The sequence below is a fragment of the Phascolarctos cinereus genome, unplaced genomic scaffold (genome assembly GCF_003287225.1).
Source record: "Phascolarctos cinereus isolate Bilbo 61053 unplaced genomic scaffold, phaCin_HiC Scaffold_4;HRSCAF=312, whole genome shotgun sequence".
NCBI lineage: Eukaryota > Metazoa > Chordata > Mammalia > Diprotodontia > Phascolarctidae > Phascolarctos > Phascolarctos cinereus.
Genome location: NW_027555847.1, coordinates 595,190,369 through 595,210,214, shown reverse-complemented (window position 1 = coordinate 595,210,214; position 19,846 = coordinate 595,190,369). Strand labels below are relative to the sequence as shown.

At 40.1% G+C, this 19,846-nt stretch overlaps 1 protein-coding gene across 5 annotated transcripts in view; it reads left to right on the top strand.

The window, feature by feature from the left end:
- The window catches only part of NCALD (neurocalcin delta), a 375,387-nt gene that overhangs the window by 238,928 nt on the left and 116,613 nt on the right, over positions 1-19,846 (top strand). The window contains exon 1 of one of the 5 annotated variants that reach the window (XM_020969552.2): positions 18,876-19,077. The exons of the other annotated variants lie outside the window; for them this stretch is intronic. The gene's annotated coding sequence lies outside the window, so the exon portion shown is untranslated. Of the gene's footprint in view, positions 1-18,875; positions 19,078-19,846 lie in introns of those variants that run through there. 5 annotated transcript variants of the gene reach the window in all.

Here is a 19,846-nt window from a genome sequence, read left to right as displayed (position 1 = left end):
TCAGGAAAGAAAATTATATTCAGAAAAAGGTTTCCAGGGACTCAGTTCTCCTAGGTAAGCAGATATTCCCACTGTTCTATCCTCGTAGCTTCCTCCCAGTGTTGTCAGTGGGCACAAAGAAGAAAGAGAAATCCCTGAATTCCTTCCCCCTCCCCAATCCCTCACTCCAAGTCTAAAAGTACAAGTGGCCTGAATTAGCCCCAAAATAGACTGAGCTGTCTCTTTCCTGTTATTCTTGTGGCCTACCGAATGGGTGTCTCCTCTTGACTCTGTGCTCTATGACCTTTAATACAATCTCTGCCGCTGGTGACCAATCTGGGGTACTATCTCATCTCAACAAGATGCATGTTCTTTTGCATGACTACACATGTAGAACCTATTTGGAATTGCTTGCATTCTCAATGGGAAGGAATAAGGGAGGAAGGGAGAGAATTTGGAACTCAAAGTTTTAAAAACTAATATTAAAAACTATTTTTACCTGTAACTGGGGAAAAATAAAAGACTAAATAAAAGCTAAAAAAAACCCCCAAACAAACCAAGATGTGTGTTCTTCAACAAGAGTCCAGAGCATATGCCTTACAAAAAGGGACTCAAACACTTGCCTAATTCCATGGGAAGTGACCCAAGTCAGAAAATATGAGGTTTACCTGAACACCTGTGTTAGATGTCCTACTTGCTTCATTATATCTACTGGGCTTTCATCAGTAAGGGTGCATTTTTCACTCAGGCAGAGTTCTAATCTCTACATCTGAGTGGATTATTTTGTAACTTTGTCTGGATAAAAAAGATTATTATTATTACCAAGAATAAGAACAGCTAGCATTTATATCATGCTTTAAGATTTGAAATGCACTTCACATATAGAATGTTCCAAGACTTTGGAGACACCCTGTATGTTATATCATCTGATTAACTGGCAAATAAATTTTTGATGATCATAAGCAATATAATTTATATCAGAATCAGCAGGCTTAAGTATCAACCGGCATACTGTAAATACTAATACTAGAAGAAATCAACTTGTGCTCTGGACCACTAACAAAGCCTGAAAGATATGACCCCTGGACTACAGTGCCTTTAGAACCATTGACATAGAATGTATCATTCTTCCTTGGGGAAGATGCACTGTATTTTGCACTAGTATTTTGTGTTGTCAGTTTAAATTGATAGATTCCTAAATGAGACCCAATGAAATCCATAATATCAGTAGGGGAAGAAAAATAGCTGTAAAAGTAAGGAATGTATTATAATCTGTATATCTTTACAAATTAAAAATATGTAATTATATATATGTATATATATGCATGCTTCTCTTCTTTTTTCTTTCTTTCTCCTCTTCTTTTTCTTACTCCTCCTCCTCCTCCTCCTTCTTCTCCCTTCTCCCTTCTTTGTTCTTCCTTCTTTTTTTTCTTTTTTCTCATTCTTTTTCTATGTGGTTCTTAGAGAACTGGCCTTGGAACCAGGAAGACCTAGGCTCAAGCTCTGCCTCTGACACCAGATGGCCATATGACTCTGGGAAAGTCACTGAACCTCTCAGTGCTTTAGTCCACTTTCTAAGGTTGTATGTAAAGGAAATTGCCTACACCAGCAGTTCTCAAAGTCTAAAGACCCTTTCAGGGGGTTTACAAGATCAAAACTTTTAAAAATAATAATACCGAGATGTTTTCATTTCTAATACAGTAAATATCAATAGCTATAACCTATATCAACAAAAATTCTTTGGGAGGACTCCAATAATTTTTAAGAACAGAAAAGGTGAACCACTGTCCTCTATACCAATGAAATTTCTGGTCCTAACCTAGATAGATAGGAGAGATCACAGATTTAGAACTGGATAGCAGCTTAGAAGCTACTGACCCCTTCATTTTACATGTGAATAAACTGAGGCCCAGAGAAGTGTTAAATGACTTGCCCAAGTTCACATGGTTAATAATTAGCAAGATTGAGCCCAGGTCCTTTGACTCTAAAGTTGGTACATGTTCAATTATTTGATCAAGACTCAGTGCTACTGTGGCATTAATGCTGACAACAGTAAGAAAGTCTTGTTAATAAGGAATATTAATATGAGGAGGTTTCCTTGTACCTGCTAGTGTTGGAAGTATTACTACTACCAGAGTGCAACTATCTGTGTGTGAGGGTGGGACTGGTCTTTTCCCTAAGGAATTATTCTGTAGTGCCATTCCTTACCCAAGGTATATCTTATAAATAGGAATCCCACACGTCAAGTTCATTACCATGAATGCCTGGATTTAAAAACAACAACAGTAACAACAACCTACCATATTTAAAAAGCCTTCAATCCTTTGTTTGTGTGTTTGATTGTTTCATGCATTCCCAGTGTTTGGACATTTGCCACTTCCTGGTAAAACACAACTAGGCACAGGATGACATAGTGTAGGTGAGTGACAGCAGAAATTTGTGGTCCAGGTGACCAAATTCAGGTGCATTGTTTAGGAAAGTCTGGAAGCAGGAGACAGTTAATCTTGATATTCATAATGAATTCAAACTTGAACTAGTTATGCATTATCCCAGTACAGGCCTCCTTCAGAATGAATCCACTCCCTCAGCAAAGATTTCTATTCATCAACACACAGATCATTTTGGTGTCATTCCACATCAACAGATTGTACCACCAGTTGTTAGGAAATTAAAAAGCCGAAAATGATTGTTTTTGTTTTCTTCTATCTTGTTCCAATATCAGGATGCAATCTGAAAAAGCAAAAGCTTGTATTAACTCTAAGTCACAACACAAAATAATATTGTTAGGGACTTTTTTTTAGTTCAACAGGGAAGACGTTTTTCCATAATGTTTTTTAAAATTGCCATATTTCAAGTCAAATCAACAAGCATTACTAAGTGCCTACTGTGCTCCAGGCACTGTGCTAAGCTGGGTGGGGAACCTATGAGCCTTGAGGCCACCCTCCCCTCTTCTGAGCTTCACTGTTACTGTCAAGGGCATTACCATCCTCCCAGTCACCTAGGCTCAAAATCTAGGTGTTATCCTCCATTTCTCACTCTGTCTCATCCCATATATCCAATCAGTTGCCAGTTACCAAGTCCCATTGATTCTAACTTCCTAACATCTCTTGTATACTCCCCCTTGTCCCTGACACTGCCATCACCATGGTCCAGACTCCACGCCTCCATAGCCTCATGTCTAGTTTATTGCAATACACTTCTGGTTGGTTTCCCTGCCTCAGATTTCTCCTCACTCCTGTCCATTTTCCACTCAGTTATCAAAGTGATCTTCCTAAAGCACAGGTCTGACCACATCACTTCCCTTTTCAATCAAGTCCAGTGTCTCCCTATTGTCTCCAGAATCAAATATATAAAATTCTGTTTGGCTTTCAAAGCTCTTCATAACCAGGCCCCTTCTATCCCTTTCTCCCTTCAATGTACTATGTGATCCAGTGACATTGGTCCCTTGCTGTTCCTCCCAACTCTGAGCATTTTCACTGGCTATCCTTCATTCACGGAATTATCTCCCTCCTCATTTCTGCCTCCTGGCTTTTCTGGCTTCCTTAAAGTCTCACCTAAAGTCCTGTCTCCTACAAGAAGCCTTTCCCCATCCTCCACTAAGATTATGGTACCTTCTTTCTATTTATTACCTCCAATTTATCCTGCATATATCTTGTTTGTGCATAATTGTTTGCATGTTGTCTCCCATATTAGACTGTGAGTTCCTTCAGAGTAGGAACACACTCTTTTTGCATCCCTAGCACCTAGCACAGCACCTAGCACATAGTAAGTGTTTAATAAATGCTAATTAACTCGCTATATAACAATAAGAAATATACAGGATAAATTGGACGTAATCTTACAGGGAAGGGAGTAGCTTGAAGAGAGACTGGGAAAAGTTTCTTGCAGAAGATGGGATTTAAAATGGACCTGCAGGGAGCTAGAGAATCTAGGAATGAGGAAGCAGCAAATTCCAGGCATGGGAGACAGCCAGTGGAAATGCTCAGTGACAGGAAATAGAGTATTTTGTACCAGCAAAAGCAACAGGGTAAGTGTCATTGGATAACAGAGTACATTGAGTAAGGAGTAAGAAAACTGCCAAGGTTGGAAGGGGCCAGGTTATGAAGGGTTTTAAAAGCCTGACAAACATTTTGTATTTATCCTGGAGGTAATAAGGAACCACTGGTGTTTATTGAATAAGAGCAGCGACATAGTCAGACTTGCAATTTGGAAAGATCAATGTTCTAGTTGTGAACTGTGGCAGAATTCCCAGTAGAGAAGTTATCTCCACCACAGCAGAGAAATTGTCCATCTGTAACCCTGAGTCTGAGAGAAAAGCCTGGAGGCCAACATCACACCGCCAGGGCATAGCAGAGACAAGAATCAAACCCAGGTCTTTCTGTTCCAAAACTCGCCTTCTATCCACTAAACCACCCTGTCTTCCCATAATGTTATATTACTATGAACAGAACTCATTTGACCTTATCACATAAGGTCTTCAAATATACCCTTTAAACTGTGGCCCAAGAACTGCATTAATGAGGATTACAGTTACAACACATGCATGAAACATATATCTTTTGTCATTGCCTCTCAATCGCAATCCCTCTTAATTATGTAAAATCAAATCCAAATATTTACCCTCATCCTCATCACTGTGATGGGGACAGAGAACCACTATTGTCAGAAGCCAGTCTGACACTGACCAGCCACAGAACATTGCATTGTCAGGTTAGCTGCATCCATGTGTTTGGTAGAGTTTTTCTGATTCTTTTCTTTTTCTTCTAAAAATTATTGATATATTTTGTTTTTCTATCATCTACATTTGTCAGCTAGGTGGGGGTGGTAAATAAGGTGCTGAAGTTCAAATAAACCTGCCTCAGATATTTAGTAGCCATGTGACCATGGGCAAATCACAACCTCTATCAGCCTCAGTTTCCTCATTTGTAAAATGAAGATAGTAATAGCACCTATCTCATGAAACTATTTTGAGGCTCAAATAAGATAACATATGTAAAGTGCTTTGTAAACCTTAAATCACTATATAAATGCTAGCTATTATTATCGTTATTATTATTATCATTTTTTACTATATCCCTTTCTATTCCCCTTCCCAAAGTCATCCTTTATTAATACAAAGAGAGGGAAAAATTAGTGGGGGAAAAGTAAAGTAAAACTAATGAACACATCACCCCATAGTCCCCCAGCTCTGCAAAGAAAGGAGGGAGAGGGCACATTTTTTCAAAGTTCATTTGGACAGGGTACTTAAGTAGATTGTCTTCTGATTGGATTGTGTTAGTGGCAAAGAATAAGGAATAATATTTAGACATCCTCACTCCTTAGAGTATAGAAATGGAAAAGGAAGGCTTTGTTAAGTCAGATCTGCTCTGAAATTGAATTAATGAAGCATTTATTAAGCATCTATTCTGTGCCAAGCACTGTATTAGATCCTGGGAATACAAAAACTAAAGGAAACAAAAATAGTCTCTGGGTACAAGGAATTTACATTCTCCTAAGGGAGTGGGAGTAGACATATCATTTATGCAAATAAGGATGTACAATATAGCTTAAGGAGCAAGCCCTAGTAATTAGGGAGATCTGGAAAGACTTCTTTTCACCATTTCAGGTCTTTTTTATGTAAATAGCATTTTATTTTTTACAATTATATGTAAAGACAATTTTCAACATTCATTTTTATAAGATCTTGAGTTCTGTATTTTTCTCTCTCCTTCCCTCCCTTCCCCCATCCCTAAGATGGTGAGCAATCTGATATAGGTTATATATGTGAAATCATGTAAAACATATTTCACATTAGCCATGTTGTGAAAACGAAAGGAAGAAATCCATGAAAAAAAAAAACAAAGAAAGTGAAAATAGGATGCTTTGAGGAAAGACTTCTTGAAACCCAGAGGTGGCACCTGGACTGGGCCTTGAAGGAAGTCAAGGAGGAGGAGGAGGCTGAGGTCAGGAATATGGAGCATTCCAGGCAGGGGGCACAGCTCTTGCCCACCAGGTTCAATTCGTGGTAGACATTTGAGAAGAGACTGTCGGTGACATTTGCTTCCTTCTCTTTGTCTCTTTTAAAGATGCCCTGTGTGCAGCACGATGTTTTTGTGTTTGGGATTGAGAAGTAGAGCTTTTCTTCCCTTTGTCAACTCTTTGAGGGATGCCATAAGGCCTCAATTCCACCAAGTTTGCTAGCATAAAAGGTGGGCAAGATTTGACTACCAATGATTTTCTTCCTTCTTTAATATCCCAATATTGGGACACCTCTTGAAGAGGAGACCTAGTGGTTGTTATTCCAAAGCTCTCAAATGAGTACAACCATTGATAGAATCAGTTTTTAGTTCTAGTAGTAGTTCAGCAGTCCTAGATCACTTAATCTCTCTGAATATCAGTTGCCTTCTCAGGAAAATAATAATAATAATGAGGAGGAGGAGGAGGAGGAGGAGGAGGAGGAGAAGAAGAAGAAGAAGAAGAAGAAGAAGAAGAAGAAGAAGAAGAAGAAGAAGAAGAAGAAGAAGAAGAAAGAAGAGGAAGGAGGAGACAGAAGGAGGAGGAGGAAGAAGAAGACAAGAAGGAGGAAGAGGAGGAGGAAGAGAAGAACTAACATTTATATGGTACCTACTATGTTACAGGCACATACATCTGTAAAATGAGGTGGAGAAGGAAATTATTACAGTATCTTTTCAAAGAAAACTATAGATGGGGTTATGAAGAGCTGGACATGACTGAAATGGCTGGACAACAAAAATGTGACAGGCACTGTGCTAAGCACTTTACAAATATCTTATTCTATCCTTTCAGCAACCCTGGGAGGTAGGTGCTATTATTATCCCCATTTTACAAATGAGACAGACAGAGGTTAAGTAACTTGCTCGGGGTCATAGAGCCAGTTAAGTGTCTGAGACTAGGTTTGAATTCAAGTCTTCCTGAGTTCAGGCCCAGTGCTCTATCCACTGTTGCAAATGGAAATTATAATGCACCTGCTTTAGAGGTTTGTTAGGAGGATGAAATGAAGTAATGTATGGAAAGTGCTTTGTAAACCTTAGGAAGCTACGTAAACTTCCACTAAGAAAAAAAAAAAGTCCTGAACCAGTGCCTCATCTTGGGTTCTCAAAGACTTTATCAAAGGTGTTCAAGCTTTGGCAAGTCCTGCCAAGCAGGAAAAATTTCAGTTACAGGCTGACTATGTCTATGTTCCAAGGTCCTTAGCTTAGTCTGAGAGGCTCTACACTAGATTGGCTTCAGGGAGCAGGAGTGGGGAGTGTAGTCTTTTTCAACTATAGAACCTCAAAGAAACACCATCTACTTAGGCATAAAGGGTTTGGGATCTGGTCATTGCAGAGAGCATCCATACCCATGAAATCGCAGATCCTTGAAATATTGAAGTAAGAGAATAAAATGTGAGCTGGCTTTCCAAGGTCATCTAGTCCAATCTCTTCATTTTACAGATGAGGAAATAGAGACCCAAGGAGGATGAGTAACTCACCCAAGGTCACATGGACAATAAACATCAAAGGAGTGATTTGAACCTAGGTCCTCTGGGTCTAGAGTCATCACTGCTTCCACAGTGCCACTTCTCCTTCGTTCTGCTGCGAAATGTTGTCTCTTTCTAAACAGCCATAATGTTGGCTTAAAATGGAACTGATTATATCCTTATCCTCCGAGAGGCTATTTTCAGAGAAGCTGCTCTCTTAGATGTCTGATCATCCCACACCTGTGAGAATACATTATTGCTCACCGAGAACCAAATCCCATTTGAAATTTCTGGTGCCAGAGGTTCTAACACTCACCAAAAGGGGAAGCTTAGTATTTCCTTATTAATACCGCATTCATGGGAAATCATCTTCCACCTGATCTGGCTGGAACAATGGCTCTTTCAGCTGCCAGGCGGCAGTGAATGGGAAAGTCTGAATGGCATCTCTTTAGTAGGGTTCTTCTTCTGAAATCAGCATTGTTTGCATGCTTTCTGGGCAGCTGGACAGTGAAACACATCTTCCTATCAATTTAGCCCTTTCCCACTTGGCAATCAGATTTATTTTTTTGGCTCATATATTTTTTTTCTAAGAGAAGTGAAAACCAAAAGGCAGCCAGAGTTGATTCCTACACACCTGCATTATTTATGCTTCCAGAAACTTTAGACTAGAGATCGAAACCCTGTGATTGTGAATTGTGAGCAGAGGTGGTTGGGGGAGGAGGTGGTGCAAAGGGTGGAAGGAATTTCTTCAATGTCAGTGGCGTGAAATTAAAGTTATGGTTTGTAATGTAAGTTTTCCAAAGGACGAATCCTTTAAAGTATCCACTAACTAGCTGTAAAATAATCACCTTCCTTAATTAAATATCTTCTCTATTCTGCATAGTCTCTATGTCATGCCTACTTCACTGACTAGGGAGGAAATATTCTGACTTTCAGCTCCAACAACAAAGTAGTAATACCAGGGGAGCCTTTTCTGGCTTATTAATCATTGTGGTATTGCTGATCATGAGGAGAGACAGCTATACATTCTGTATAGCTTTCCACTGAGATGTTCATCTTTGAGATGTTGATCATTAAAAGAAACCATTTTTAAAAAAATGGATGCTAATTTGGAACTATGCCCAAATGGTTATAAAACTGTGCATGCCCATTTATACAGCAATACCATTACTAGGTCTGTATCCCAAAGAAATCACAAAAAAAGGAAAAGGGCTTACATGTACAAAAATATTTATAGCATCTCTTTTTATGGTGGCCAAGAATTGGAAATGGAGTGGATGCCCATCAATTGGGGAAGGCTGAACAAGTTGTGGTATATGAATATAATGGAATGCTATTGTTCTATAAGAAATGATGAGCAGGCAGATTTCAGAAAAACCTGGAAAGACTTACATGAACTGATGCTGAGTGAAGTGAGCAGAACCAGGAGAACATTGTACACAGTAACAGCACATTGTGCAATGATCAGCTACGATAGACTTAGCTCTTCTCAGCAGTACAATGGTCTGAGACAATTCCATAAGACTCATGATGGAAAATGCTGTCTTCATCCAGAGAAAGAACTATGGAGTCTGAATGCAGATTGAAGCATATTATTTTCACTGTTTTTTGTTTTCTTTATCATGGTTTTCCCCTTTTCTTCTGATTCTTCTTTCACAACATGACTAATATGGAAATATGTTTAACATGATTGTACATGTATAACTTATGTCAGATTGCTTGCTGTCTTAGGGAGGGGGTAGGGAAGGGAGGGGGTAGGGAAGGGAGAGAGGGAGAAAAATTTGGAACTCAAAATCTTACAGAAATGAATGTTGAAAACTATCTTTACATGAAATTGGAAAAAAAGTAAAATACTATTAAGTGCAAAAAATCCCCCAAATAAAATAAACTTTAGACAATAAAAAAGTGGATGCTAAGCACCTTTCTCAAAGTCAGCAGAAAAGGGAGATGGGTTTGGAATGTTGTGATCTTTCATGGCCATTTTTATGATCATATTTAGTGAAAGACAATTGATGAACATGGAGTTCCATTAAGCCAAAATTAATGAGTTACAGAGATGTGTCCTGAGTACACTTGTATTGACAGACAAGCCTACTCTGTGAGTCTTAAGCTGTGCATACTATCAGGCTCAGCATGGCCAATGAGAATGGAAATGCCATATGTTCAAAGGAAAAGAACTTTAAAAATAGAGAATTTAAGGAAAATAGAGTTCCTGTGTCATGGAGAGGGAAACAAGATCTTGTCAGAGAGAACCCCAGGACATACCAAGGACATACCAGGACATACCAAGCGCTGAGAATAGTTTCCCCAATAATATTTAGTGACTAGTAGAATGTAAACTCCTTGAGGGCAGGTACTGTGTTTAGATTTTGTCTCTATATCCTGAGTTCCTAGCTTGATGCCTTGCATACAGTGGGTGCTTAATAATTGCTTATGGCTTATATTGCATTGTTTGGTACATTTGAACATCAGTTGTTAAGAAGCAGCCAAGTATTTGGCCATCTTGGAAAACCCATGATGACAAACAAGTTTCTATAGGTTTCTCCCCAACTTTGTTCCTGAGATGGGATGTAGTTTGTGCTATGCTTAGGTCACAGGGGAGAGTCCATGTGACTAATGTTCAAAAGCAAGCCCTTTTTGCTAGATCTGTGATAGTTAGATTTGTTCCTGACACTTTTCTGGAATATTCTCCTTCCCTCCTCCCTACAAATTTCTTTGATCCTCCTCATGACATATTTGACCTTCTCCTTTATCAGCAGGAGATAAACTTCACAAGGCTGGAAGGAACCTTGAGAGGTCACTTAGATCATCTCCCTGCTTTAGGCAGACTCCCTCTTGACTCGGAGCAGACAGGTGATGATGACCTGTCCAATGTTGAAATACCTCCAGAAAATGAACTTCTTTTTGTTGAACAACTTTCATTGTCAGAAAATCCTTCCCTATAAATTGCAAATCATTTGCCCAGTCAAATCCAACAAGTGTTTATTTTTAATAGTATTTTGTTTTTTCCAATTACATGTAAAAATAATTTTTAACATTCATTTTTTAAAAATTTTGAGTCCCCTCCCTAACACACCAAACAATTTAATATAGGTTATATATGTGTAATCATTTAAAACATATTTCCATATTAGTCATGTTGTGAAAGGAGAAACAGACCGAAAGGGAAAAAAAATCCCAAAGAAGTAAAAATAGCATATACTTTGATCTGCATTCAAACTCCATCAATTCTTTCTCCAGATGTGGATAGCATTTTCCATCATGAGTCCTTTGAAACTCTCTTGGATCGTTGTATTGCTGAGAAGAGCTAAGTCAGCCATGCCCCAATCAGTGGGCATCCCCTCAGTTTCCAATTCTTTGCCACCATTAAAAGAGCTGCTATAAGTATTTTTTTACATGTAGCCAACAAGTATTTATTAAGCTCCTACTTATAAAAGGCATTGTGGTAGGCACTTTGAATAAAAAATAAAATAAAACAAAATGTACCAGCCAGGATTTGCCTTCAAGGAACTTACCTTTTATGAGGAGTAGTGGGAGAGAAAGGATATATTACAGTAGAGCTATAAGGGAGAGTGGCTAAGTTATATGATGGTAAATTGGACATTTGCATAGAGCAAAATGCTGAATGGGTCTTTGCTATGCTGAAAATATAGGAATATGGTGAAAGGGGGGGAGAATTTTGCTGACTAATTAATTGTTCCATGCAAGTAAGGTTTTCTTTCACAAAAATAGTCAATTAAAATCATGATAGAGTACCAGTCCCAGGGTCAAGAAGACCTGAGTTCAAATCCAGCTTCAGACACTTAATAGTTGTATGACCCTGGGCAAGTCACTTAACCTCTGTTTGCATTAATCCCCAGGAGAAGGAAATGGCAAACCACTCTATATCTTTGTCAAGAAAATCCAATGGATAGTATGGTCCACCAGGTCATGAAGAGCTGGACACTACTGAACAACTGAGTAAAAACAAGAAGTTCATAATAAAAAAGAAAAGAATTTAAAAATTAGATAGTGCTACATAAATATTAGGTTTTATAATTAAATGAAAGACTGTAGCATATGCTCTATGGCAGGACTTGTTAAACTTTTTCGGTAGTGTTTGTTGGCATTGCTTGGCCTGAGGGCATGCGCAATGCCAAGTGGCATGCTTTGTGTTCAGAACCAAGGCTGCAGTGAAGTTGCTTGATGCAACACGGGCAAGTGCTGCCAGAAACCTCGGATTCATTACGTGTTTGATTTTGAACTAATTTTTGGTCCTTGCACATTCAGAAACCTTTTACTGTTGCCAAATTTTTCACAACCCTATATGGGGTCACGACCCACAGTTTAAGAAGCGCTGCTCTATGGGATACAAATTATCCCATCCATAGTCCTTGCTCTCAAGCAGTTTGTAGAATAAATGAGACATATACATGAATATCTGTGCAACTGAGTAGAATATTAATTGCTGAGGAATTTGAGTTTATAGAAGTAAATGGTGATCTTCTTTCCATTCTGATTGTTGTGTCAATATTTCCAACAATCCCATGATTTCATCAGCTGTGAACTTCCTCTCCTGACACAGATCGAGGCCCTTCTCCACACCTTAGTAGATGGTACTTCATGAGTTGCTGTGGCCAAATGCATTTTTATCAGCCTGTCTACAGGTGATGAGCCTCTCTGTACTTAATCAGGTTGGACCTGGAATGCCAGACACATAACTGTTTTGTGGAATTTTACCTGAAGCCTTTCCAGCTGGGTAGCACCTCCCAAGGTTTAAATACTGCTGACAACCCTTAAGAATGCACGGTCATTTACATACCACAATGAGGTTTTGAAATGGGATTCTAGTGGGTAACGTCATAAAAAAAGGATGACTTTTCAGTGACAGGAGTCTGCCCTATATTCACTGAGTTGCTTTTGTTTTCTTATATTTTCATCATATACAATATACCAAAGAACTGTTTTAAAGTGGACACAGTGTTATTGTTAGATGCAGATATACCAAATTTGCAAGGTCTTGCCTCAAGGTGATTTCCTTAATATGAGAAGCTTCCTCTGCCAATGTAGGTCAGCATCTTCTCTGAAATTTAGTTTCCCAGAGTAGCTTACTAATAGACCTAGAGAGGCAACACGGTATAGATAAAAAGGACTAGCCTCAAAGCCAGGAAGACCTGATTTCAAATCCTACTGAAACATATACTGTGTAACCTTGGGCAAGTCACTTGACCTCACCTGGCCTCAGTTTCCATATCTGAAAAATGAGTCAGTTGAACTAGATAGCCTCTAAAGTTCTTTCCAGCTTTGAATCTGATTTTTTAATGAAATAAGTCCATTTGCATTAAAAAAAAATTTTTAAACCCAACAAATATGTGACTTCTCAAGAAGGAATAAAGGAAGGAAGAGAAGAAGGAAGAGAGGGAAGAAGGAAAGAAGGCAGGGGGAAGAGAAAGAAAGAGATAGGAACAGAGGGAGGAAAGAAGGGAAGAAGAAAGAAAAGAAGAGAGGAAGAGGGGAAGGGAAGATGGGAGGGGGGAAGGAAGGAAGAGGGAGTGAGAAAGAAAAGAAGGAGGGAAGAAAGATAGGAAGAAAAGAAGGAAGGAGAGAGGGAGGGAGGGAGGAAACAAGCATTTATTAAGCAAATACTGTGTGCCAGGCACTGTGCTGAGTGCTTTGCAAATATTCTCCCATTTGATCTTCATAACTCTGAGGGGTAGGTGTTATTATTATTTGCATTTTACAGTTGCCTAGCCAAAACAAAAAACAAAAAAAAACCAAAAAAAAGTAGCAGTCATATTCCCCTCTGAGTCTTCTCTTCTGCACACTAAACACCTGCAGGTCCTTCAGCCAACCTTCAAATGGATGGCATATTTTCAAGACCCTTCCTCCTTTAAAACTCTTTCTAGAAATACTGTTGGATATTCTTTCATATGACCAGGTCAACAAAATCTTCAGCAGATAGTGAGTGGATAAGAATAATATCTCAATCAATCAATCAACAACTATTAAATGCCTACTATATGCCAAGAACTCTACCAGGTGTTCCATTTCAGCAATAGGGCACTGGGAACTAAGCTAAGATTTTCTGCTGATTTACTTAAAAAGCATAAAATGTGCAAGCTGAAAGTGATGAATATGAAATTCCATGTTTTGAGTTTCCTTAGAAGAAAGAGCACTAAAGTGTGTGCACCTTTACTGAGTATGTTGAAGCAATTCAAGAATCACTGGTGATATTTTGTATTCAAAAACTACTGTCCCATTGGTAATAGGGCAGCCTATTTAAAAATTTTAGATGCAAGGCACCTAGGTGATAGCTGTAGATAGAACCTCTGACTCAGGAAGATCTGAACTCAGATCCAGACTAAGATAGGCTTACTAGCTTATGTGACCCTGGGAAAGTCACTTGACCTCTATCTACCTCAGTTTCTTCATCTGTAAAATGGAGATAACTGCACCTACCTCAAAGTGTTGTTTTGAGGCTCAAATGATATATATGCATATATATGTGTGTGTGTGTGTGTGTGTGTGTGTGTGTGTGTATAAAGTGCTTTGCAAACCTTTAAATGTATATATAAATGTCGAGCATTCTTCATTATTAAAAACCATTACTAAATGAGGGAAGATTTCCTAGAAGGGGTGGCATTTGCATTAGACTTTAAAGGATGGGGGAGGAAATAAACTGCTGGAAAAAGGAAGGGAAAAATGCTATTCTAGGTACAAGCACTAACAGAAGGCAAAAATACAGTCAGAAAGACACAAGGATTATTTGAGCGATGAGTTGGCTGGAATGTAGAAGTATGAATAAGACTGATCATACATTGAAAGCTAGAAGGGCCTTCTGAGGCTATGTAGTACAATCCTCTAGTCGTACAAATGAGAAACTGAAGGCCAGAGATGTTAAATGATTTGCTCCAGGTCATGCAAGTAGTAGAACGGCAGCTAGATGGCGCAGTGGATAGAGCAGTGAGCCTTGAGTCAGGAAGAACAGAGTTCAAATCTAGCCCCAGGCACTTAATAGCTGTGTCACCCTGGGCAAGTCACGTCACCTTGTGTGCCTCAGTTTCCTCATCTGTAAAATGAGCTGAAGAAGGAAATGGCGAACCACTCCAGTATCTTTGCCAAGAAAACCCTAAATGGGGTCACAAAGAGTCAGAGGTGAGTATAAAATGAACAATAACACATAAAAGGGAGCTGAAAAGCTGGGGTGGCTGTGGGGAGATGGGGAGAGAATGTAAGGCAGAGAAGTCTAGAAAGTCAGAAGCATAGCCAGGAAGGTAATGGAAGATGGTCATCCTAGGTCTGTTCTCAGAATGGAAGTCCTCCCTGAGCCAGTCGGCATGGAAGAGGGATGTCCCAGAGTGAGAAGGCTGAGGAAAGTTGGTGAGAAGGCAAGTGTCAGATTGAGCACACCTCTGAATGCCAGGGATAGGAGCTTGAATTTCACTTGGTAGGCAATAGGAAACAAAGCCAAGTCCTTTGTTCTCCCTGTAGCACCCCCTGCTCACTATAGTACAGTGACAAAAGTCCTGGACTGAGAGAAGACTGGATTCTAATCCCTGATTTCTAATTAAAATGCTATCTTTCTTGGAGCCAGACCCAGCTTCCTCATCTGCAAAATAGAGTGGTCTGGATCAAATAGTTTCTGACATCCCTTCTAGCTCTAAAACTCTATCGTTCTGGTATCTCCTAGTTAACCTCAGGTCTTTCTACCCTTTACCCAGAACACTCTGGGTCCCTATTTATCATTGTTCTCTATGGCCACCAATGCTGATCTGTTAATGTCAACCCCAGGGGTGGGGAACCTGTGGGCTTGAGGCCACATGTGACCACAGAACATTTGTTCTGGCAAGTTTGGATTCAGTCAAAGGGCCCCAGTTGAGGACCTAGAAGGCCACATGTGGCCTCGAGGTCACAAGTTCCTCACCCCTGGTCTACCCCTTTCTCCCTCCTAAGAGCCATAAACCTTTGACATCATGCTGGGCAACCAGTTTTGGTTTGTTTGCTTTTAACTTTTAGGATGAAGGGCATGTGTTTTTATTAACATGTACTTGCTTTAGACAATAGAACCCTCCCAGCTGATCAGATAGCATATGCAAATTTTTGTAGACAGATTGGAGCCATCTGTATCAACTCTGTCTTTATGTTCCAAAAACCCCTTCTTTCCCCCTCCTCCCATCTACCCCAGCCCTTCAGGAAAATTGCCATGGTTTTCATACCTGAACAGAAAGCAGATCTAAATAATTTCCTCCCCACAGCAAGGTTGAAACACAAGAATTAAAGCAGTTCTCTAAATCTTTCCATTTTCTATCTTAGACTCCAAACATCTGGCAGCAGGTATATAAACAAAGAACAAAAAGAGAAACTCTGTGTTGTTCTGCCGCCTTAAATTACTTGAAAATCTGAGACAAGTCCAACCTGGCAGCCAGAAGCTTGGAAATTAATGAATAAAAGTGGGTTATTACTAACATCTTGCTTAAATGATATTGCCCCCCAAAGTAGTTATGAGAGAGGAAGGAAGCTTCCTGAATCAAAATACATCGTTTGCTCTTAATGGGGTACAGGAAGGAAATGGGCAAATTGATGCTAGCATAGAACACTTCTGTGGCTGCCCAGGATGGTTAGTAGTCCCATCCCTGAAGTGACGGTTTCTGACTCAGTGGAAGTTTGGTTCAGTAGCATAAACTAAGTTTACCCAGATGGCTTTGTGCATCATGTCCCAAATTGGAGATACTCTGCTTCTAAGAAAACCAGAAGTAGGCATTTTGGTTCTCCTTGCTCCAATCCAGAATGGAAAGATCCTTGGGGTTTTAAAATCAAAGCTGTCTTTCTCCCAAATGTCTTGGCCCATCATGCATACTTACACACTGTGTGTTCTCCTTCAAAGCACTCACTAAAATGCGAGTAGTTGGACCAGCTGATGACTAAGAAGATCAAGAGACAGTGTGATACAATGGAAGGAAAGCTAGCTGTACAGTCAAAGATGTGGGTTTCAGTCCACCTGGCTCTGCCACTTGTGACCTTGGTTGACCTTGAGCAAGTCATTTATGGATCTCAGTTTCCTGATCTGGGATATCTGAGGGTTGAATTTAGTTGACTTGGAAGGTCCCTTCCATAGCTAAATTGAATTTATGAATCTGTAAGGTCCCTCCTGGGGCAGCTAGTGGCTAGTGGTTAGAGTGCTGGTCCTGGAGCTAAAAAGATCTGAGTTCGAATCCAGCTTTAGACACTTACTAATTGTTGTATGACCCTGGACAAGTCACTTAATCTCTGCTTGTCTTAATCCACTGGAGCAGGAAAGGGCGAATCACTCCGGTAAATTTGCCAAGAAAATGCCATGGACAGTATGGTCCATGAGGTCATGAAGAGTCAGACCGAACAACAACAAGGTCCCTTATACTTCTAAATTCTGTGATCTGCTCAGAAAAAAATAAGTATATGTCAAATTTGGAGGAATCAAGTCGGGGGAAGAGGGAGAAGAAAAGAAAGAGGGGGGAGAAAAAACAGAGAAGGAAAGAAAGGAGGGAGAGAGATTTCATATATAGCACATATATGTGCTATGAAACAACTTCCAGTTACAAATTGTGTAAAAAACAAATTTGGTGTTATGGTCACTGATAAGGAGTAATACATAATTATCTTTCCTGCTTAACACTTGTTAATGTAACATATCCTAGAAATACAGAGCTATCTTAGCAATTATAACACTTGCATATAATACATATTTCACCCAGCACCTAGCCAAATCAACGCTCTGCATACAGAGTTGGTGTTTAATAAATGCGGTTAAATTGAATGCCCTTAGCATGGGTTAACAGTTTCCTCTTTTGAATACACACACATATGTGTATACATACACAAAGAGTCTCTCTCTCCTTCCTCCCACCCTACTCCCAAATATTGATAAGTGGTAAAGCTGAATGAAGAGGCTGGAGAATGAGTTGGATGAGAAAAATCAGTGTGACTGAAGTTAATGCAAATACTGCAGATCTAACAATTCTTGAAAAATGATCTCATGACAAGGCTGTTGAAAAAAATTCAGTGTGTAGCACAATTTTGGAATGTATATATGTGATGGTGGTGGTGGTGGTAGGTATCTTCATTCCTGTGCAAACATTTTATAATATAGGAATACATTATCATCCAACTTTCTTCTCCTAGTTGGAACCAGCCAAGAGAATCTCAAGCCACCTGCATTTTTCTTCATTTTTCCATGTAGCCTTTATTTTTTTTTTTTGATCTTAAGATCGTAGCTTTGGAGCTGGAAGGAATAGTTCAACACCCTTATTTTTAATAGCAATAATAACAACTAGCATTTTATATAGTGTTTTAAGGTTTACAAAGTGCTTTATGGATGTTTTGTTCCTCACACCAACCCTGGGAGGTAGGTGCTATTATTATTATTGTTATTGTTATTGTTATTATTATTATTATTATTATTATTATTATTATTATTATTATCCTCATTTTACAGATGAAGAAACTGAAGCAGACAGCAGTGACTTACTCAGGGTGACCCAGCTAGTAAATGTGTTTGAGGCTGGATATGAACTGAGACCTTCCTAACTCCTGGTCCAGTGCTCCACCTAGCTATAAAACATACCTCCTTCTACCTGTCTGCCAAGAGAAGTGACTTTGTATTCTTTTCTTCTTAATATTATTGATATTTTATTAGCACATCAATTTGGGTTAATGTCACTGTCCCTTTGGGCACTCTTCCCCTAGGTTTCTGCTTTCACAGGATAATAGCAAAGGCAGATATTTTTTGTAACACACTTTACAAACCCTCAAAGGGCTCCATAAACTGTAGCTATTATTATTACAACAAATTTAGAGCCACAGAGAGCCCTTATATGACATCTAATCCAACTCCACCACATTATGGATGAGGAAGCCCCAGTTCAGAGAGGAAACGTGACTTGCCCAGTATCACACAAGGTACTCAGTGGCTGAGGCGGGAATATTCCCCGGGTCTTCGCGATTCAGAGGTCAGCTCTCCATCCTCTACACTCGTCGCCTCCTTTCGTGTGTGTGTGTGTGTGTGTGTGTGTGTGTGTGTGTGTGTGTGTGTGAGAGAGTGAGAGAGAGAGAGAGAGAGAGAGAGAGAGAGAGAGAGAGAGAGAGAGAGAGAGAGAGTTAGAGTTCTTTGAAAGTTTTGAGAGTCTCTTGTTCTGTTTTAGAAAGGGACACATGTTGCGTCCTGCTCAGGGAAAAGTTAGAAGAAACCTGTGAGTTACGACTTCTATGAATTCAGGTTGTCAGGAATCAGCCGCTTGTGATGGCTGTGCAAACGAGCGTGAGCGCGCGCGCACACACACACACACACACACACACACACACACACACACACACTGTGACAGATGACCTATTGAAATAATTTCAGAGCAGCTCGGTGGTTGCTACGACAACCAATGCTCTCTTGGCTTTCATCTGGCCATGTGACAGCGACTTTGACGTCAGCTGGAGGCTGAGTCTGTGGTTTAGTCCATCGAGCCAAAGGCTTGTGAGAATCTGTTGGATGCTGGACTTATCTCCGTTTGCTTTCACTGCTGCTGTCTCTGCTGCTGCCGCCACCGCCACAGCTGCTGCCGCCGCCGCCACTGCTGCTTTCCAGGGGTTGCCGGAGCATGGACTATTAAAGTCCTGCATTTCTTCCGTGTGAGGTAACCACTTTGCTTTACATTCTAGCCAGATAATTTTAAAGCTTAGTGTGGAGATGTTTCACCCCATACACCCCACCCGCGGCTGCTGCAAGTTTGCCTTGATGAGCAATTGGAATATCTTTTTTTTTTTTTTTTTAAAGTGTGAGCCAGCTGCCAGTGGCCAATAATATGTGCAGCCCCGGAGGCTCAGCTCAGTGGGGTGGGATGGTCCCAGCCAAATAATCATCCTTCCTGCTCCAGTATTTGCTCAAGGACCACACTGCCCCGGGGGAGCAGCTGGTCCAACTTGGGCCAGATCGCCCCCTCCTGCATTCCAACAGTCGCTTTCTCTGACATTGTTTGGGATTTCAAACTCCGGCGCAGTCAGGAACCATAGCGTCTCGTTCGTTACTTTACCATCCGCTACCCTCTCTCGCCAGCTCCAGAGGAGGACACTTTGAAACTCGGTTTCTATTTTCGTTTGCAGGGTTCATAATTAGCAACAATGGGAACAGAGCAAAAGGAACACCAAACACAAACAAAAGTTTGTGTGTGCGTGTTTCCTTTTAAAATAAGGTCCCTTTCAATGTACATTAGGTTCGGACAATAGGAGGGAGGGCCTTTATCAGTTCCTTAGCTGTTTACTGTGTACTGGAGCGCGCGCGCGCGTGTGTGTGTGTGTGTGTGTGTGTGTGTGTGTGTGTGTGTGTGTGTGTGTGTGTGTGTGTGTGTGTGTGTGCGCGCGCGCGCGCTGAGGATTGTCAACAGCTTCCTGTTAAAAATTTTTTTT